Genomic DNA, 22,088 nt, shown 5'->3' with positions numbered 1-22,088 from the left:
AGGATAGTTACCTCGGTAACCGGGCCTTCTCGCCACATTCCCGTTGTCCGCATGGCGCTCCGATGCCTAGGTTGTGCTCCTCGTGCGGTATGTGGGACCAATTATGTGCGCCAAGTTATGTAATTACTAGAGACACGATGGATAGCACTTGAAACACCTTTTAATGGACATATACTGCGAGCTCCGATATAAATAAAGGAGTTTAGTAAAACGACTTGAAAGCCAGACGGCTGTCCCTTGAATTTCCGTGTCAATATGTCGACACGTAGTGGCTTGGCTTCTTCAATCGGGATGCATTTTACATCTTGAATATTTTTGAAGTGCATCGGTAGATGCTTTCCAAGTAGGCTAGGGAACAAATAGTTGACGATCAAATGTCTTCCGTTATTTAAGAGAGTTCTCACATAGGGTCCGAGTTCTGTAGACGTTACAAAAACCCATTGAGCGACTAAAAACTCCTGCTTTGTTCTGTAGCTACATGCCATACAGCATTCTGAATGAAGGATATTGTGTTACAACTTCATTTTTCAGTAGGTTGAATTAAAAGGCGCCGGAAGGTGATATGGCAAAGCATTTTGCCTTCACATTCAGTAAATTTAGGACAGCGGTGTATCCGCGAAGTTTCAGGCACACTCTCTGACGTGAGGCCCAGTGCCATAGGCTTGTGAGTTTACATAGTGTAGCCAGCAGGCTGTCACATTTCTTCACATGAAAGCCTGACGCTTGTCAACATCGGCAACTTATAGTCAAAGGCCTGGCACAGGATGGCCGGGAATTTCGAAAATTTCGTCATCGGAAATAAGTTGAGCTTCACGTCAATCCACCAGGATAACTCAACGTGCCGCACTTTCATAAATAATGATTCAGCCGAGTTGCAGCAAGTTTATGCTTGAAAAATCCGAAGGTTCCGTCATGCTAACTTAGAAGGGTGACGGTTTGGCCCAGTTGGTTTTGCTCTTGTCCTAGTTTTTGCCTGTGTCCCTTGTCCCGATTCGCGCTGCACCACACAGTCTTTAGAACAGGACATGCGTTTACGGCACTCAATTGGCACGTCGTGCTGCTTTAGAGCAATGTTTTCATACCAACCAAAACACTGCGCTTGCGCAGCCCGACGCGTCGACTACATGCAACAAGTGCGCACGCTAAAAGAAAGAAGTAACTTCTCGATGGTAATAAAATTTGTCGAAGCTAAGCTTCAACAAATTTTAGTACCGTCAAGAGGGGACTTCTTTCTTACAGCGTGCGCACTTGCTGCATGTAGTCGACGCGTCGGGCTGCGTAAGCCCATAATTAAAGACTGCTCAGGGAGCTCAGCTGAAGTGTTATTGTGAAGTTCCCCAGATTGTCAAGTGCCGAGGTCTAAAATCCGTGGGCATGGTTGCACTGTTTCAGTTTAGGAAAACCGCGCATTGGCATCGTTTCTTTTTGTCTATACAGCGTCCTAACGGAATATTGTTTCGCATGAGATAGGAAGTATTGCGCCCTTGCTAAAAGGCGTTTTCTGGGGTTTGCTCGCATGGTAAACCGAATGTACGGTAATCTATGGCGCGTTCGTTTCGGTGTTGCCCCAGACGCTAGCTCACTTTCATTTGTTCAGTTCATTTGTAGTTCACTGCACAAGCCGACCGCCCTAACAGCGCCATCCTGCCGAAAAGATTGTATTGTGGGCGTTCTCAGAGTTTCCAAATTACACGGGTGCAGCGCTTAAAAATTTCCGTGCCGCTGTTGCAGGATGTAGTGCACTGCAATCACCACTACGAAAGTTGCAGGAATAATTCAGTTTACTTTGCATTAGGCTGACACTTCGCTGTCTTTCGATCAGCTAGGGCAGCGCTACCGTCATAGCATCAAATGTGTTTAAAAGGTTCAACGCACTGGTTCTGGAGGACTGAACAATACAAAAGACGCATTTCAAAATTTCGTAAATGATCGCTGTGCTCGGTTTTCTTACTCATAATCGGTGCTTACTGCGATCACTGTTCTTTTATTTTTATGCGAAGTTTTCCTTGCCTACACCTCTTGTGGACTGGTTTGTCAGCCAGCCAATGGTTCTGTGTAACACTGCAAAGGTCTCTACCAAAATGATAGATACTCAGTGACTGGGGTTGGTCTAACTGTATGTTTCGAACTAGGTTCACTCAGCACAGCATCTTGATGCTCTATTCGTTAGGCCATGGTCTTTCCAGTGTCCGAAGTTGGCGGCAAAATGGTTAGAGATGAAGATAGAAACATAGTCACCGGAAAGTGTTTTAAGTATCCTAATAATGCTAATTGAATGCAAAAATCGTTCTTCCTGCAGAACATCACCGTCGAGACAGATAAAACATTTATTGCCTATAAATCGCAGAGACCCGCAGCGATTGTGTGCATAGGTGGAGTTGTTGAAAAAAAAAGTCAAGTCCTTGTAAAAAAAATATGTTCACCAAATTTTTGATAATTCAAGTTTACTTGATGTAAACATAAGGTATTGGTGAAAATAGGTATAGGTTTTTATTTGTGTGTGTGCGCATTTTGTGGGAGCGCGAGCGTGCATTTTAGTGCGTGCACGCGGGCGTGTTTATGTGTGTGCGCGTGTGTGTGTGTGAATAGCTCGAATAAGTGACGATTGGTGAACTAGCACATCGCCACTTTATCGTTTCTACGCGCAGGGCGAAAACGTGAGAAGTACCAGCACATCTCTGACAGAAGGACAATAACTTTTTTAAAACAATTTTTCTTAGGACCAACCGAAAAATTCACAACGACCGGAACCGGACGAAGAGATTGTTGCGGTTCCTCTTTAGTCCTGCATACCCCCTCTGGAGGAACATCAGGAGGGGCGGATGGAATGAGCAAGCCACTGAGAAGCAATATGGGAATATATCCTTCCATATTGACATGTATGTATGTATGTATGTATGTATGTATGTATGTATGTATGTATGTATGTATGTATGTATGTATGTATGTATGTATGTATGTATGTATGTATGTATGTATGTATGTATGTATGTATGTATGTATGTATGTATGTATGTATGTATGTATGTATGTGCGTATGTATGTATGTGCGTATGTATGTATGTATGTATGTATGTATGTATGTATGTATGTATGTATGTATGTATGTATGTATGTATGTATGTATGTATGTATGTATGTATGTATGTATGTATGTGCCTAGATATACATGATTAATACCATATTAAGTAAACGTGGGATGAAAGCCCAGGATGCGCAAGGAAACTGTTACTTCTCATAGGAGTTTAGAAATAATAACTTTAATATTTATTAGTTGTCAACACATTTGCCGCAACAAAAGCAACTGCGCGAAAGAGCGCGCGACTTTAATAAATGAAGCACTACGTAGAAATCTTTCTTGGGTCCGCTAAATATAAATCGAGTTAATTCTGCCGAGCCTAGTTATCACGTCAACCGCGTTTGAAGATGTCATAAATACAGGGTTTCAACAGACGGGTGCTACTAACATACCCTAAGCGTAGCATGCCTTCTTATCAGCAACGCCGTTCGCGGTGCCGCCAACGTGCCTCCAACCAACCAGGAGCAACCGTTCCACAGCTCAACGAAGTCCTGCTAGCAACAGCGCTTCACGCAGGCTTGCAGGCAGATCACGTGTCGTACGCTTTCCGATCGGCGCTCCATTTCATCCCACGTGGCCTTTTCCCGCCTTTTTTTTCCCGCCTCGTCACGATAAGCGACCGCCGCAACGCGCGTTGCGTTCGCGGGTTACGCAATAATGCACACGGCACGCTCGACTTCACAGCGGCGCCGAAGTTGCCGCTTTTTCTGGCAGCAAGCCTGTGCGGTTTTTCCAGTTGCGTCGCCATATTTCCGTGCAGTCCTGGAGTGAGGCATCAGAAAGTCACTTTTCATGCGAGAAAGTGGCTTTGCTGCTGTTGTCTTGGACGCCCACGTGAAGTCTGCTTGGTTGCGTAAGAACGCTGGTGTTGTGAACTTTTCGACGAACTTTTCCTACGCGAACCTAGTCGTAGACTAGGAGAGCGGAGCTGTCAACCGCAACACGTCCACATGCATTTTAACCGGGTTCGAGAAATGAGTGACCGTCGCTTCTGAAAACTCGCTCGCATTCGCAGTTTACTGTAGCAGCCAGTGAACTTAGGTAGGCGTCTCGCGTTTGCGGTATAAAGCACAGCTGACAATAGAAAGCAATTTGAATCCTAGCCCCCCTCACACCCCGCCCCCTTGTTTTTCTTACAGGCATACGCCATAACTGCAGCATAAACACGACGTCTGGAGATGTTTTGATCCGAGTGGCTGTGTGTTGGTCTCTTTATATTAAAGGTAGGTGGAAAATGACACGCTCTTATTAAAAAAAATAAAACATGAGTGAAGGAGCGACGCAGTGGTTAGGCTTCTCTCCAACGTCATTGCTATTGGAGCCACAGCTGCGGCAGTGTCGACCGCGCTGCACGGAATTTCTGATAAGAAAAGTTTTACTACTCGAAAACGATCCAGGGAGTTGGTTGCCCGCGGCATTACCGACATTCCTCGCGCTTCGAGGTGTAAAGAAAAAAGTACGTGATGTGCGCTGCGTAATGAGCGCCTAACGCGACCGGTTAACTACCACGCAGGTTTGCGCAAAGTACCAGCCTAATTTAGATACATAGGATAGTGAAACATTTATATCTACTTAATATTTATTTTATTCATTACTTTTTATGCTAACGAGGACACTACGCCCACGCACGATAAGAAAAGCAAGAAAGATAAGAAAAAGATAAGAAAGCAAGATAATAAAAAATTGCAAAGGTCACACGCATGCGCAGTGAAAGATAAAAAAAAAGACCCATTATGAAAACATAGTTGTTAATGTTCTGCAATATGGCTACCAATTAGCTAGTTTAGTTATTTGTATTTCCTCAAATAGACTGAGAAAAGTCCAAGCAAGATGTGATAAGAGTGAATCATAACATGTCGGCAACATCGACATCGTTGCGCCAGAGAGATCACAAGCGCAGGTAGTACAAGTGCACTTGAAGCTACGGACAGCTTGTGTTTCACCACAGATACGGCATGGGGGTTCTGTTTAGGCATGGCCGACTAGATGGGTCGCTTCTTCAAAAAGCGAGGCACCGTTACAGAAACAGCTGCACAGAGATAAGATATGACGCAGCGGATTCCACTACGAGCCATTCACTCAACTGACGCATTTATCTGCTCAGGAAACGCAGCTCGATCCTCTCCACTCTGCGCATGGAGATAACGCAGAGTATCTTGAACCGCCTTTAGCCAACGAACACGTGCTAGACCTCCTTTTTGATGATGACAGGGATAGCTCAAATACCGTTGGTCACTGTATCATAGCTTCCCTCTAAGCATGCGGCCATCTTTCAGTTCTGACAACAAGTGCTTGTATGTGGCTTTCGGTTACTAACGTTGGTTGCCCTTTTTAGTTCGTACGAGAACAAATACTGTGCAAGATTCAAGGCAATATCGACTTAAGTAGACGCATCGACAGATACATTGAACAGAAAACGCAAGTTCCACCGGTATAACGATCGCGTACTGTATGAAGCCGTAATGTACACAAATCAAGGCAGATGAATGTGCACTTATCTCTATACTATCTTTAATCTTTATTGTGCATTCTGACTCTTTCTCTGTGCACGTGACTGCGGAAAATGTTATATCTGATTTTGTGCACAAATGTCTAAAAGCCAAGCGTAGTGGGGAATGACACAGAAATATGAACACGGATTTTCTATTTTTACATCAAATTTTCCTTTGTGTCCACTTTTTTCTATACTTTGTATCCTTTTTCTCACGCCCAACGTGCGTGGCACTGAATTTTCGTTGCGTTTTTTAATGCGCCGTTACCGGTCCATTCTTCACAAAATAAAGCTGCTATAAGGCACAGCCGTCTGGCCGCGCCCGCTGTCACAGCGATGCCTTTTAATTATAAAAAGATAATAAGTTCGAATTGTGACGTTACAACACTAAATCTATAACAGGGTGGCAACACGAGAAAAATTGGCGGGGTGGCTCATATTTTTCTTAGCAGCATTTGGCAGCGAAGGTTGAACCCCGAAACTTCCGTTACCAAGGTCCCCGCATCGATTACACCCGTGTCTTGACTGCTGCGTAAAATCGTTACAACCTGCCTCCTTCAGCTCCATAGCTCAGAAACTAAGTATACATGGTATGCACTTTGTCTTCGACTAATTGGTTTTCCAATTTCCGAAGCCGATACATCGACCCTCTGGTATCAAAACTGTTCGGGGAACACGTCGAGCCATCACCGTCAGCGTTTTTCTTATGCGCGTATCTTTCAGTACGTTTTGAAGGGTCATATTGTAGCAAGCCTAATTAAATTACTCTGTGTGCTGCAGCCGCAGCTGGCACTACACTACGAACGACTTCGATTGCTCTGCGTTAGTGAAGGTACTGCTAAACGCTGAGTGTATCAAGAAGGCCCCGAAGTGATTCTGCCTTGCCTTGCGATCGTAAAAAAATATAGGCTTCCTGCTACGAGGTATTGCGCTTGCTTAGCAGAGGAGCTGGATATCTGCAATTCTTAGCAAAATTATTGCAGATCCAGCTGATTGTGGAAATCGATCTAATACAACCTTGGTAAGCGGGCAGGACAAAATGGCGCGCCCCAATAAGAGAACCGCAGCTGACATCAGCGAGGAGCCCGCCTCGAAACCGTCGGTCGAGGTAGCGGAGAAACGCCAATCAGCGCCCTTCTCCCCCGCCCAACCCGAAGCACAAACTTTGCAGAGCTCTCGTGCGAGAGCACGTGCTTCTGACGGAAACTGGTACGCGCACGTGCTCTTCATCGCTCAGTCCAACGAGAATGGGTGCACGTGCTCTTCGTGTTAAAGAGCTACACGCTGGGTTGGTGCGAGACAAGTTAGCACGTGCTTGTGGCCTAGTGGTTTGAGCATCGGGCTCTGTGAGTCTGCAAGTTGCAGCCCACCGGTGGGCAACGTAATTGTTTTATTCACAGTGGGTTAGCTATTACGCAAGACGACCTCGATGACAGTACCAGTTGATGATCGCGGTTTGGGCCGGTAGAACGTGAGAATTAAAATAAATTACTCCGATTCCTGATTTTCTTTCCTGGATTGCATTTTTGGGTCGTTTTCACGCACGTCGCTTTACAAGCGATGTTGTCTGAGCTACGACTCGTTGCATTTTCAAGCAGGAAGCAGTAACGGTAACGAAGCAGAACACGCTTGCAACCAGCAACATGCACGAACGTAGTGATTGGGAAACTTCCTGACGTTGTCATAAACGTTGTCCGTAAAGTGGCCTCGTGATAGACTTCATTGGCCGTCTGTCTGTCTGCCGAAGCTATTTACGCGTTCTGAACCGCCAAACGTCGGTTTTATATTGCACTTAAGCTGCAGAAATGTATTTTGTCACAGCGACAAAATTACCAGGAATTATGTATTAAAAGAAAAACAAACATTTGAAAACGTGTTACAACAAATTTCTGGAAAGAAAAGGCGTGTATTTGGAGCAACGCTACCAAATTTGATAATACAACTACCGTGTTAAACAACAGCCATCTCGGTGTTTCTTCGCTGCCCCTATATGCATGGTCGCACGCATTATTGGTAGTGCTCATTCTCATCAAGAAACTCTCGTACATCGCTTGGCATTTTTAAGATATACTGCAGCCAAAACAGTAGGTCGGGTTTTCGTACATGCAGCAGTTTTTAACATTGAGGCGTGCATTTAAATTTTGTAGACGCGAAAGAGGTCCACTGAATAAATTCAAATTCTTGATTTATAATTTCGCTATATGCCTAAATTATGTCGGAGATATAGGAATAAGGATCATGTAAAGAATCTTAAGCAAGTCAAATTATTTTGTACCTGAAGTGTTCCTACACACCCTTCGAAAGTGTTAAGGTGTGAGCAGACTGCTCTGGACAGTTTCTGCAGTCAATAGTAATTTTCTTTGCTTCCTTCTTCCTTACTTATCTATCTATTTTAATTAATAAATAATTACTAGTACTTCAAAAGCGCATAAATTCTCATATGTCAACGAACACCGTACAAAAATGATTTCTAATTTATCATCTCTCTACATGCACTAAAGTTGAAGACTCGAGAGAGGTGTTAACATTCAATATTCAACAGGCAGAAGGCAGAAGACGGAAGGTGTACTGCATTATTTTTGGGGGGTGAGCAGCCTGTACTTCCCGCAGCCCCTTCTACTTAAATCGTTCTTCGTTTCCTTCTACATTTGAGGACTGCATACCAGCTTCCGCTGCCTCGCGAGCAAAACCTATTCCAAGGAATTGGTCTTGCAATGAAAAGGCCGTGTGCAATTTCAGCACAATCCGCGGAACCAGTGAAGCGTTTACCTGTGCGATATTCCATGTTAGGCGGCGCGCTCCTTGCCAGGCGACCGAGACCCCCTCTGTTCGCGCTATTCTCACCAGCTTTTTTCCCTCAATCTCGCTGATTCGTAGTTTGAGTTTCCCGTTCGCGATGGCGCCAAATTCCTGCTCGTTGTAACCGATCGCTAAGGTCGGCGAGACTTCCTGAGCCTGTCTTGAATTTTCGTTTCATTGTCGGCTGAAATGGTGACTCGTGTAATTGCCTTCCTGCTACCTACTCCCCAGGCTTCCATAGTGTTCTCAGTCACATTGTCTCGTTCCGTCTGTCGTCTGCTGAGGCGTTTATCTTTTAATAATTTACATGCCTCAAAATATGTACGTTTTGAAAGAGTGAGTAAATATGAAATAATAACAATGTGAACCTATAACGTTGCCTCCAGCTATCTTTCTTTATTTCGTCAAATTAACCAACTTCTCAAATACAATTAGAATAAAAGTGTCAATGACAAAATTATAGAGCAACATGAAAAACTGCCGATAACACTCTCTATTGCTCAATACGTGCTACATAAAAGTGGTTTTTCAAGCGTGAAAGAAGCCCACAAATACAAGCAAAATTGCCGTGCGACCGGCCGCTCGGTGCACTTGTGTGCATTCGCGGCCTTCTTTCACGTTCGGAAAAACACTTTTATGTAGCACGTATTGAGCAACAGAAAGCTTTATCGGCCGTTTTTCATGTTGCTCTACAATTTTGTCATCGACGCTTTTCATTTAATTGTAATGTAAGTCAATTAATTCATTAATTAGGACTAATTTAATTAAGTAGAATGAAAAAGAACATCTCAATGTGTCTAAGCGACGGCAAACATCATTACCTTGGTTCTGCCCAGTTACGTGGAATTTGCATATTTTTAATGTTTGCCTCAAGCTACGTGGGACACCCTGTATATGCTCTCCTGAGAAGCCCCAAAGCACCAGTTATCTCAGCAAATGCTTGAGATAGTTACGAGTTCAGCTACTTGGCGAACGAAAAGGAAAATGGATGTGCTCCATCTCTGGGTTCACTTCACTGTCTAAAATACTAAGCCCAAAATACTATCTCATGCCACTTCAGCCGCGTTTGTACTAATTGAGACCGCCGCTACAATGGCTTTCACAATCGGATAGAGTGCAAGAGAAATACTACGCGCACACATAACATACACTCTACAAACGCGCAAATAACGTCGCATGGAAATATAAATCCAATCAACTGTAGAGTTCGAGCATGACCAGGGGCCAACAGAAGTATGCCCCTGTTGAAATAGTTCAGTTCGAAGCGAAAGCACAGAAAAAGTCGGGCGCGTGCGGGCACACCTATAATTGGGGAAAAAAAGGGTGCGAAGAAAAAGAGAATGAACGGACAAAGACTTCTCCCGTCGTGTTATTTTGATTTGGTTACCGTCTCCAACGCTGTTTGTTTTATTAAGGATGCATTTTTTTTTCTTTCTCACTGGAGCTCCGTCCCAGATGTCGCTTTGTAAGCGCGCTGCAGTTGGTCGCTCCACGTCCAGCAAGTACCAAAAGCCACGCGCTTCGTCGCTGGCTGCCCCGCGCAGCTAGTGGACTTGCGCGAGTTATATAGAGCCTATAAATCCACTCAGTGTGGTTAAGCCAACAGCAGCCGGCAGCGTGCCGATAAGTTTCCTAACTAGAACAGCGCTCTCCTCACGCGCCGCAAGCAGTAGCGCATATAGCGTCCCTTCGCGCATAGCAACTGAACGCCGCTAGATATTGCGTCACGATCTCTTGTCCGATCTAATTGATTGATTGATGTTTGATTTTTAATGGCTCAAGGGACAGGAATGGCCAAAGAGCGCCATGCTAGTGCTACAGAGTTCATCCTGGTCTGATGGTTTCTGTGAATTTAATGTCATGTGGCTGTGAAGGGGCCTAAAGGAGTTTGAGTACCTTGTATAAAGTATACGCGCAATCAAATTATGGCAGTGATTATTGACGTGTAATATGAACACTAAAATGCATTGGGAACCGAATGGTACAATATACAAAATATGTCAGATGCTAAAATTTTCTAGAGCACTTCTGCCTCACCAGAGCCCTTGCAAGCCAAGGACCTAGAGGCATGTGCTATGCAAAGAAAACTCTCGTAGAGGTATCCTCTTGAAAGAGGATGCACTACGTAAGTAATGGGCTTATCACGTGTAGCACAACATCTTTCAAGTAAGCAAGGACTGCTTTGGTCTTAAAAAGCGGTTCTGCACCAAGAAACATGGCCGGATGCAGAGGGACGTGATGGCCTGTATGCAAAAGGAAAATGCTTCCTCCTGTCTCTTTCGGCTTCCCGGCCCTCCAGGAAGACGTGGAGGACGGAAGGCCTGTCGCCGCATCTACCACAGGTTGGAGGCTCGTAACGGGTCAGGAGAAAGTTACGAGTGCCGAATGTGTGTCCTATTCTTAGTCTAGGGAACAGGACGTCAGTTCTTCGTGCTTTCGTTGTTGGGTGCCAGAAACCTAAATTAGGCTTAATTACGTGAAGCTTATGATTCGTTTTTGCGTCCCACAAGCGTTGCCAGTGGCTTCTCAGTTTGTTTCTGAGGAAAGGCTTCATGTCTGTGGCAGGGACTGCAGCAGAACGATTACGCTGCGATGATATTGATTTGGCCATCTCGTCAGCAAGCACATTTCCCTCGATTCCTCTATGGCCAGGAACCCAGCGTATTACTACATGTCTAAGTGATAAGTAGATGTTACATAAGTGTGTGTAGAGTTCATTGAAGACAGGATTTGTATGCAAAGAAATGAGTGCTTTTACAAGACTTAACGAGTTTGTGAATATGATTGCTCTGTGAAGTTTCAGTGTCTTTATATGTTTTACTACAGACAGTACTGCATAGGCTTCTGCAGTGAAGATAGTTGTTAGGGGATTCAACACGTCAGATTCAGAAAGAAAGGGACCAACAGCAGGGTAGGATACGCAAGCATGGGATTTGGACGCGTCTGTGTAAAATTCGTAGCAGGAGTACTTCGATTGAAGCTCACGGAAATGCATAGCAATTTCAAGCTCAGGAGCGTGCTTCGAGACCTGTACAAAGGATATCTCACATTCTATCACCTGCCACTCCCAGGGCGGTAATAGATTAGCTGGAGCCATTAGGCGATGTTCGAGTATCGGGACATCCATTTCTTCACTATGTTCTCTTATACGCAATGACAAAGGAAGTCTCATAGAGGATACGTCTGTTACGGAAAAGTGTTTCACACGTCAAGTCGTTTACTGTCGTGAAACACGGATGTCCCTTATTAGAGCGTACTTTAAGAAAATAGGTGAAGCTGATGTATGTTCTCTGAAAATGGAGTGACCACTCATCTGACTCGACGTATAGGTTTTCGACAGGGCTTGTTCTAAAGGCGCCAGTGGACAGGCGGATACCCAGGTGGTGGATGGGGCCTAACATTTTTAGCGCGCTCGGGGCGTCAGAGTGATAAACCACGGCACCCTAGTCCAGTCGTGATCGAACTAGGATCCTCTAAAGATTCAATAAACACTTTCTGTCGTTACCCCATGTTGTGTGGGATAGAATTTTAAGTAGGTTCATTGTTTTAAGACATATTGCTTTAAGATATTTTATGTGTGGGATGAATGTAAGCCTGGAGTCAAGTATAACACCTAGGAATTTGTGTTCCTTGTTTACGGGTATTCGTTGCCCATATATTTCAACAATGGGATCTGCAGCAAGCCCTTTTTTCCTGGTGAAAACAACGCAAGAACTCTTGTTGGGGTTCACTTTGAACTCGTTTTTGTCTGCCCACTTGTAGACTTTGTTCAAGCACTGTTCTACCTGCCTCTGACAGACTGTTTGGTTGCAGGATTTGAAACCTACCTGTATGTCGTCTATATACGTAGACGGAATAAAAAATAGGTGGGGGTAATGTTTTACGAAGCGTGTTCATTTTAACTACAATGAGCGTGCAGCTCAGTGCGCCTCCCTGGGGCACCCCAGTTTCCTGTATGAATGCACGCGACAGCGCATTACCTCTTTTCACTCGGAATGTACGGTTGTGCAGGTAGCTTTCCATAATGTTTAACATAGTGCCGCGGATACCCAGCGTCGATAGGTCACGCAGGATGCCGTAGCGCCAAGTTGTATCGTACGCCTTTTCCATGTCGAGAAACACGGATAAGAAGGACTGTTTATGCACGAAGGCGTCGCGAATGTTTGCTTCCATGCGCACTAGATGGTCGGTTGTAGATCGTCCTGCTCTAAAACCACATTGATATGGATCAAGAAATTTATGTAATTCAAGGAAGTGTAAAAGTGTAAGGTTTATCATTTTTTCAAAAAGTTTGCATATACAACTTGTAAGTGCAATTGGGCGGTAACTTGTTACTAATATGGGGTCTTTGCCCTGTTTAAGAATCGGAACAACCAGGGCTTCTTTCCATGCGGTAGGGAGGTATCCCGCAGCCCATATAGCGTTGAAAAGTGCTAGCAGGGTAATTTGAGTATCACTGGGGAGGTGTTTAATCATGTCGTACATGATCCTATCCGGTCCAGGTGCGGAGCTCTGACATGCTGTCAACGAGGCTCTCAATTCGGCGATGTTAAAAGGCGCATTGAAGGGTTCGTTCTGTCTGCATTTGTGGTCGATAGCCTTGCGTTCTGCTACTTGTTTGTGTTTTAGAAATGCCTTGGAGTAATGGTTAGAACTGGAAACGTGCTGGAAGTGTTCGCGAAGGGCGTCTGCTTGGTCTTCCAAGGGGTTTGCTTCACCGTTTACTAGGGGCAACGGTTGAATTTCTTGCCCCTTAAGCCTTTTCAGCCGATCCCATACTTTAGATTATTGAGTATACGAATTTATACCAGAGAGAAACCTCTGCCAGTTTGCCCTCTTCACCAGTCGTCGCATCCTTCTTCCCTTTGATTTAACCTGTTTAAATTCTATTAGATTTTCTGCTGTAGGACTTTCACGTAGTTTGCTCCAAGCTTTATTTTGTCTTTTCCTCGCCTCTCTACAATCGTCATTCCACCAGGGGACCCGTCTTTTGGATGAAGTGCCTCTTGTTTGAGGAATGGACTTTTCAGCAGCGTCAGTGATAAAAGCGGTGAAGTATGGAACAGCATAATCTATAGTAAAATTATCTATGAAATCCCGTGAAAAACAAGCGCTGACGTTTCAGCTACAGTAAAGTCCCAAATAGACATGACTTAATTGTAAATTACAATGCACAGAGCACGTGTGCATTTGCGCAACCGAGCAAAAAGTAACAATTTATTACAGGAGACATGAACAGATGGGAATGAGGAGATATATCACGTATGCAGAAACAGTCATTCAAGGAGCTCTTCATGCAATCCCCATTTTCCCTTAAGTCCTACGCAGGAAACCCCCTTCTGCATTCCTTAGGTATCTTATGTTTGTTACCTCTTCGGTATCTCTTCAAATGAGGTTGCATTGACGCATTCACCAGCTAGAGAGTCGCGATTTATACCGTCTTCGTTATCTCACGATTTGCCTAAGTGCTGCTTTTATTTTCTCTGATATTCTCTTCATCGTATGCCCACGCGCATTCGAACTTGTTACTTGACAAAGCTTTGTCAACAATAAGTAAGCCATCAAACGTCGTCGGCGTCTGATTGTGCATTTTCACAGAGGCGGCGTCTCCTGTCATGTTTTAACGCCGCACTACTACAGCCCAACATAATGCAATGCATTCTTTTTTGCTGGCACTAGACCTTGCCATACCTGCGCGTGTACTCGTCACCGCTCCATTAATCCCACCTGCTATCTAAATTCCGTTGATCAAGTCGAATTTACCCCTCGAATTGAATTGAGTTTAACAGATTTCATGCGGCATAAGAAAGAAGCGGTGCTGGGACGAGTGTGCCCGCGGAAATGTCTGTGTTAAACCACCTCCTCCCAACTAAATTATGGCTATTAAACTCCTTCTAACATCTGAACAACCAAGAGCTGCTAAGCTAGCGCCACCTTGATTGCCGTTTTACGCCAGGGCAATTCCTTGCACACCTCCCGTTGCCTGAGAGCACACTAGACCCTCAAGAAAGACAACATAAAACAGAAAGAAAGAAGGCTTCTATGCTGCTGCTTCGTTTTCTTCTTTGCTTTTTTTCTTCGGGGGCGTTTTTTCTCGGCTTCCTTGCGCTAATGCAATCCGTACTCCGGCACGGTAAGGCTAAATGAATGGAAGAAGTGTTGGAAACGTTCTCGCTCAGTTTGATCGTCTTCTGTCAGCTGCCGGGAATCACGTCTGGTTTCCTCGAATAAGCCGCCGCATCCTTGAAATCGCTCAGCTTAATGTTGCCCTCAGCGCCTACTGCCTTCTCCCTTCCCTCGGCCCTTGACAATACGGTTCACGAAACGAAGCTTACTCTCCAAACAACCGTGCCTCCCAACACGGACGCCATGTTTCATACGGTAAGTAAGGCCAGCACATTATCATCATTAATTCTGCTTTCCCTTGGTCGCTGTCCTATCATAAGCTGGATGCAATGCCTTCGGCTCTGTCTTGCATCGTTTTCTACTGACTCATTTATTTCCTCTACCCGCTCATCTTACTTACGACTCTTCTTCACCTTCGATAACGCAGCGCCTACACTATGTGGTTCGATATTCTCTTTAACCTTTTTTCCTTGCAGCCTTGTGGTTAGCGCAATTCCTTTCTTCCTGTTATCAGGTTCACCACTCGTGTTCGTGGATCTGATCCTCACCACCTTCGTTTCTTAGCGCGTGTTTGAGTGGGCCCATACTTTTATTGAATTTGCCCACTTAATGAACGGATGTTCGAGTCCCAGGGATTACAAAAAATTATATTAAGCTAAACTATAGAATGGGGACTGAATCATCATGGTCATCATGATTCTCATCATAATGAGCCTATTTTATGGCCGCTGCACGGCAAGTTCCTGCCCCAGCAATCTCCCATTACTCTTGTGACGCGTAACTTTGCGCCTTGACACATCATCCATTTCTCTGTCTTCCTCTACTGCGGCTCCTTTCTATTGAAACATTGTTTGTAGCTATATTGAAACATTGATTATGTACTCTAAGCACTAAGCCATACGCCATTTGATTTCCTTGTCTTCATGTCAGCCACAACTAGCCTCATTTCATCTCTTATTTATACCACTATCTTTCTTCTCTTTGATGTGAAGCATTTTTTGTCTCATTCCGGCCTTTTTGCGGTATCTTGGTGTAGGTCATCATCAGCCTGGTTACGCCCACTGCAGGTTAAAGGCCTCTCCCATACTTCTCCAACTACACCGGTCATGTACTAATTGTGGCTCATGTACTAATTGTGGCTGGAGGTTGTAGGTAGGCCGATATGTTAGTAGGCCTTTCCTGTGTTCCCTTACTTCGGACTTCAATAAATAAACGAAATCCATGACTGACAAAGGACTCGAACCCCTGCGTTCTTTAACATAGCTGTACAATTCTCTATAACCACTGGGCCGAGATCGCTTTTTAATGCGAAGCATTTCTTTGCCTATATACGTAGAATGGTCATGACGATCTATCTATCGTCTTCATGATCGTCCGAAGTTAACCATGTTTTAGAATTTATTCACCAGAGTACATATTCCATCATATTTTCAACACAGACCCCATGGCATCGCCATAGTTACGTACGAATGTGTAACACCGCAACGCTGATGACATCACAATCCGCGTTTATCTCACTTACGCTCGTCCAGTACCTACACAGAATCGAATCATCGGCATATCGTAAGCCGTCGACAGTTTATGCCGTGAGGTACGCTCGGGTCGAACGATCCTAAGAACAGCGCAACATACTCAAGGACAGGTAAGAAGACGACAGGACGGGCACTGTCCTGTCGCGCCCGTCCTGTCCTCTTCTTTCCTGTCCGTTTGTTTTGTGCGCTGTTCTCAGGATGAAGCTTAACCAACTTGCACGAATTTCTGTCCTAGTTTACAATGGCCGCAGTAGAAACCATTGCGTCAGTGTACCGTAGTCGTCACCAACTTCGTCTCGGAGCTGTCGTCACACGCACGCTCGCGTCAGGCGCATAGCTGTTCGTCTAGCGACAAACCCGGTTGTCCATCTGGCGTCGTTTCACGCAATTCCGAACGACGCCGGGTAGCCAGCTAGCAGCACGATGTTTCGCGTAACCTCGACTCCCACAGGGTGGGGGATCTGCTTCATTTTTTTTAACTATATCGCCTACCAATTTTGTTTCCATCACTCGTTGCCCGGTTCCTAACACCTCCTTTACCTTAAAATCAAGAGTTCGACGAAAACTCATCTGGTCGGGATTGCTCATAGTCAAGGGTAAAATGAAAACCGACCAAAAACATCAGAAGAAAAGAAACCAAGACGTTTCGGCTCCTATACGGGAGCCTTGTCTTGGTTTCTTTTCTTTCAATGTTTTTGCTCGGCGTCCCGTTTTACCCTTGACTACCTCCTTTACCTTCTTTACTAGCCTCCAAGTTACCTCCCCGCATGCTCGGGTCGCTTCTGCAATTCAATTTCGCAATAGGCATTGTCGACGTCCACGCCCCCGTGAATGCCTACGCCCCCTCCGAGTAACAATGAATGAATGACATCTTCATTGAAAAGGTTCACGCTTTGCGCCTATTTAGGGGAATAGGGCCATCAAGGTATGCGCATTGGTGGAAAAGGAGGGGTAAGCAGATGACGAGGGAAAATCAGCCGTGTGTGTATGTGTGTGGGCTTCTAAGCCTGAACAGCAAAACAGACAAGGACGTTTAACGACGCGGCAGCCAGGCTTGTTTTAGCCACCTCGTAGTCTATCGCCTGCTGCAACTGCACGGTTGCAGTAACGGGCCAGCTTCTAGGGAGACCGAAAATATGCCGCGAGAACCTTGTGACTATACTCGCCACCATCGTAAGATTACTAGAGAGGCTGCGCGTATAACGCACGACTTCCTGCCGATGCTTCTTCCTTGGGGATTCGTCACCGTTCTGGCTGCGCCGTCGCTTAGACTCTTGAAGAAGAGCTTTGGGAAACACCGAGATTGCTGTGGGCGAAAAGCCAGTATCTGTAATAGGAGGCATAGCTGGGAACCCCCGAGATATCCTTCCGGAACTGAGCAGGAATTAGCAACGATAACTTTTAAACTTTGCTACAGGCCTACTTGCACTCTAACTCGATATCGTTTGACGAGAACATGTCTTTTTCTTTGTTTTTTTTAAAGAGGGTGCATTTGCATTGGTTCGTGTGTAGCTCCGAATTTAAGAGACATTTATTTTTTTTTGTCCCAGGCGGGCAGCAGAACAGACCATCCCGATGGAGAGTTGTGTGAGTAAGTATAACATTGAAGTTCTCGCAGCGGACGCTTATCACGGACTGAGCAGGAGGAGCGGAGACCACGAGGCGATGACTGTCAAGTCAGTCGCGTTGGGTATTACCTCCTCTCACTCCCTCCATGTCCAATCGCTCTGTTGCGAACGTGACACAAGACCATGCTTTTGAAAGAACGGAGGGGGTGGTGGGGTTTAGGTTTCAAAGTATAAGCTGTCTGGATTGGATTTTTAACATTGTTAAAGCAGCAGGCAGGGGGCTTCTATCCGGACTTCGGTGATATGGATTTATGATTATTTCAGGATTTTCGGGCAGGCACTGTCCTTTCCGCATAAGATTCCCACGCAGGATTCAATCCACTTTATACAGGCGTTAATTTTACATTTATTTCTAGTTGACACGTGTGCTGGTCACTGTGGTTCAGCGCTCCTTAGATTTGTACTAAGCAAAGCACTGTAAGATTTTCCGTGTGATCTTCGAGTCGTCTCATGTGCGCTTCACGTATATATATATATATAGTGCCTAGTTTCAGCATTTGTTACTGCATTTCCATTCTTTATTTTTTTCTCCCCAAATGAACCAATGAATGCCTACACGATCAAGTTACGCGCTCAGCGAAAGATTTATTGAACGTGTGAGAAATCACGACTTGCGATCCATCGACAGAATTAGCAAACTTTAATGAGGGCGACGTGCCTTGTTCGGCACCAAGCTTTTGTTTGTTGTCCAACCTGGGCCCTCTTTCATTGTATTCTCGCCGGCTCCCTCAATTTCGCTGATATGCAGTGTGCTTCTATATTTGCCTGCCGAACAAAGTTCTGTCTCGTAGAAGAGGATCGCTTACATCTTCCTGTTTTTCTTTAAAATTTTGTTCACGCAGTACTTCGTTCCCTGTGATAATAGAATCTGTCAGTCGTGTGATTGTCCGCCATCTTTGTATCGTCAGCCCACATTGGAATGGAACCTGTCCCATTTTCATAGCGTAACTTTTTTCTATACCTTTAAATTTCTACTTCTTTCGTGAACCATTTAGAGGGGCAAAGTGTATATGAGAGGCATAAGACCTGAAACAAGAATGTATCACCCGCCATTGTAGCGTAGCAATTATGGCTTTGCGCCGCTAGGTACGTTCTGCCCGGTCACGGCCGATGCATTTAAGTGTGGGCGAAATGCAAAATGATTGTATACTGAATATTAGGTGCGTGGTAAGGAAACCCAGACAGTAAAGATTGATCTAGAGTGTCCAACTCTGAGGCGTGCCTCCCAACAAGATCTGCGTTTTGGGCACGTAATACTCAGAATTCAATTTAACAATAAATTTACCCGTCAGCCCCTGGAAGAGCTCCCATGGCTCCTCAGAGCATCCCATATACCTGAGGCTTAACGAAAAATATAAGGGTAGGATTTTTTTCCAAGATCAGGGCTGCCTCGGAGTGCCGAAATGGGACCAGCCACACAATAGTACCCGCACACTGGATCAAACCTCCCACTGTGAGCGAAACTGTGCTCTCTCTCTCTTTTCATTCCCATACCCCCTTCCCCAAGGGCAGGGTAGCAAACCGGATGTGCGTCTGCTTAACCTCCCTGCCTTTCCTGTCTTCCATTTGTCTCTCTCTCTCTCTCTGTGGATAACCAAAGAAGGCGCTTCGCTTCATTTGTTCTAAATATTCTAGGAATGACAATCTGACGTTGCTGCGTAATCACGCTGTCATACAAACACTTGAAATCCACCGTCGCGTTGCTTCTTTGAAATTTGTCTATCTGTTGTATCACGATGACACTGGTAGTAATAAGAACGACCATGTCGAGCCACCCTTACCAGTACTCGTCCAGAATAAATCATATCCGGTGTATCAGGTCATTTGTAACGCGCTGCGACACGTACAAATGCTCCTTTTTCCCGTCTACCATAGAAAAATAGAAAAGTCTGCTATGTGCTTGTGTGAATGTTGAATTCTTGGAGGCTTTCACCACTAAAATCTAAGAATTCTCTTTTTTGGCGCATTTCCTTGAAATTTCTATGTTGCTAGATCGCTAAATTCATTACCATACTGTTAGTTTTGTATGTTTATAACACTGAGTCACGCAAACTCAAATTTTCCTTGTTTTTTCTTGACGAGGCATATAGACATCTTTGTCCACTAAAACATAGTGGCTAAGTGTGATAAGCATTCGTTATGTGTATTTGTTATATTTTATTGACAATTGTATACCTATGTATCTATTGTTCGCTCCTGTAGGGGCCTGATAAGGCTCAGGGTGAAATAAATAAATAAATAAGTAAATAAATAAATAAATAAATAAATAAATAAATAAATAAATAAATAAATAAATAAAATGATTAGATCACCGAGGGAGAGAACGAAATATGTGTCCACCCCACAAGAGAAGAGCTTTAGACATTGAATCTAAGCCCTCAACTCGCGAAGCACCGCAGAAGCTGGTTTAGCTAATGTTAATGAGATAATGATGAACCTTTGTCAATTAGAACTAGTTAACACTGTGACTAGTTATGCGCGTGATGTCCACTTCTCGAATAAACATCCCTTGCAGTTGCAGAAGTGCGTAATCTACTTCTTGAACTAAAATGTACCCTCAATCAGGTTGAGAAATAAGGTCTGCTGTTTAAACAGAAATATGCGCCAGGTGGACATATTGCTTAACAGTTTAGCCTTCATTCGTGCTTTGAACAAAGTTGTAATATATATATATATATATATATATATATATATATATATATATATTATGTTATATATATATTCTAAAGGTGTTTATTTGGCAGAGCTCGGGAGCAGCGCAACGTCGACGGGCAGGGCAGTCACAGCTTCCAAGCACGAGAGCCGTTGCTGAGCAGGAGCGCTCGACCCACTAGCGTTTAGAGCCAGTAGCGCTGAACCCACGAGCGTCTCTTCTACAATCTCTTCGCTACAACCACCCCCCGGGAGCGAGAAGGGAGCCGTCCGGCGACCTAAGAGCTCGTCACTATGAGCGGGTCGTAGTAAGGCTTTAAACGGTCGACATGGACAATGTCTCGTCCACGGCGGCGCATGTCTTCAGATGGCTCAACTGGTTCGATGACATAGTTTACAGGAGATGCGCGTTCGAGAACACGATAAGGGCCTTCATACTTAGGGACCAGTTTTGATGAGAGGCCATGAGCAGTTAAAGGGACTGAGAGCCACACGAGCGCTCCCGGATCGAAGGTGACCGTGGCAGTGGCGTCACCGCGAGTGCTCCTCCGGCGCTCTTGATCATCGGAAGTAAAGGCCCGTGCGAGGTCGCGGCACTCTTCTGCATGTCGGACCGTGTCAGAAATAGGGACGTACTCGGATGCATCCGGCCGGTACGGAAGAATGGTGTCGATGGTGTGCGAAGGGTGTCGACCATACAGCAAGAAATAGGGGGAAAATCCAGTGGTGCTCTGCGTAGCGGTATTATACGCGTAGGTGACGAATGGCAGAATGGCGTCCCAGTTCGTGTGGTCGGAGGCAACGTACATTGAAAGCATGTCGCCGAGCGTACGGTTGAAGCGTTCTGTGAGGCCATTCGTTTGAGGGTGGTACGCCGTAGTCGTACGATGAACAACGTGGCACTCTTTGAGAATCGCTTCAACTACCTCCGACAGGAAGACGCGTCCGCGATCGCTGAGCAATTCTTGGGGTGGACCATGCCGCAGGATGAATCGGCGAAGCAGGAATGATGCAACATCGCGCGCTGTAGCTGCTGGGAGAGCGGCGGTTTCAGCGTATCGGGTAAGGTGATCTACTGCCACAATGGCCCAGCGGTTACCAGCCGACGTCAGGGGAAGTGGTCCATACAAATCGATGCCAACGCGCCCGAACGGTTGGGTAGGGCAGGGTAGAGGCTGCAGGCCAGCTGGCGAGAGGTGGGGTGGAGATTTTCGGCGCTGGCAGTCGGGGCATGAACGAACAAACTTTTGAATGTAGTTGTACATTCCTCGCCAGTAGTAGCGTCGTCGGAGGCGCTGGTAGGTTTTGAAAAGTCCCGAATGCGCACACTGTGGATCAGAGTGGAACGATGCGCAGATTTCAGAACGCAGGGTTCGAGGTACAACTAATAACCACTGGCGGCCGTCAGAGGTGTAATTGCGTCGATGAAGCAGGTCGTCGCGAATGGCGAAATGGCGAGCTTGACGGCGCAGTGCACGAGTGGTTGGCTGCGATGACGGATCAGCAAGGCAGTCTATGATGGAGGCAATCCAGGGGTCCTTGCGCTGCTCAGAAGCGATGGTCCCAATGTCGACGGAAGAGACGTCAAGCTGGGATATTGCGCAGCAGGCATTGTCGTCTGGCAAGGGAGAACGTGAGAGGGCGTCAGCATCAGCATGCTGGCGTCCGTTGCGGTACAGTACGCGGATATCGTAATCCTGTAAGCGAAGCGCCCAGCGGGCGAGACGGCCTGAGGGATCCTTCAATGACGACAGCCAGCATAGTGCATGGTGGTCCGTGAC

The sequence above is a fragment of the Dermacentor variabilis genome, chromosome 8 (genome assembly GCF_050947875.1).
Source record: "Dermacentor variabilis isolate Ectoservices chromosome 8, ASM5094787v1, whole genome shotgun sequence".
NCBI lineage: Eukaryota > Metazoa > Arthropoda > Arachnida > Ixodida > Ixodidae > Dermacentor > Dermacentor variabilis.
The sequence above is the reverse complement of the archived record's forward strand: the minus strand, read 5'-3'. Positions refer to the sequence as shown.